Raw genomic sequence first — 652 nt, 5'->3', positions numbered from 1 at the left:
TTTACCTTTACAGTTGTGACAGTCACAATTAGTCATGATAACAGTTACTCACTATTAATCATAAGAATCTTATCCCCATCTCTTTTCACCAGACCCGTCTAGACAAGATCAAACAATTCAGTCGGGATTCGACTTCCCCCTTCCCCCCGCACCCGCACTCTCTGAAAATAAACTCCCTCTTGAAAACTTGTAAGCCAGTCACTTCATGCCCGCCCCCCCGCACCTCCATTTCAGGTAGTCAATGTCTAAATTGCTTGTCTCTATCAACCCTGTATGCAAAGGGGATAGGATTGATACTTGTACCATAGAGTTTTATTGGCGATAATCTTTACAGAAGATTGTTGGGCTTGTTTCTTTCGTGGTACTGCTTGTGGATTTGAACCTCCAACCTTTCGGTTACCAGTCAAGTGAAACCCATTTGCACCACCTAGGGCCCTTTACTCTTCCATTGTTGTTGTTGAGTGCTGTCAAGTCGGTTCCGACCCTGTATAGGGCTTTTGAGGAGCAGCTGGTGAGTTTGAACTGCCAAACTTGCAATTCAAACCAACCTTTTGGTTCAGTGCTTATCCTACAGCAACACACCAGGACTCCTTACTCCTCTGTATATGTGAATAATCAAATAATTCTCTGATAAAAATCCATCTCTCCAACT

Source organism: Chrysochloris asiatica, unplaced genomic scaffold, assembly GCF_000296735.1.
Source record: "Chrysochloris asiatica unplaced genomic scaffold, ChrAsi1.0 scaffold00092, whole genome shotgun sequence".
Taxonomy (NCBI): domain Eukaryota; kingdom Metazoa; phylum Chordata; class Mammalia; order Afrosoricida; family Chrysochloridae; genus Chrysochloris; species Chrysochloris asiatica.
Note: the sequence above shows the minus strand (reverse complement) of the source record.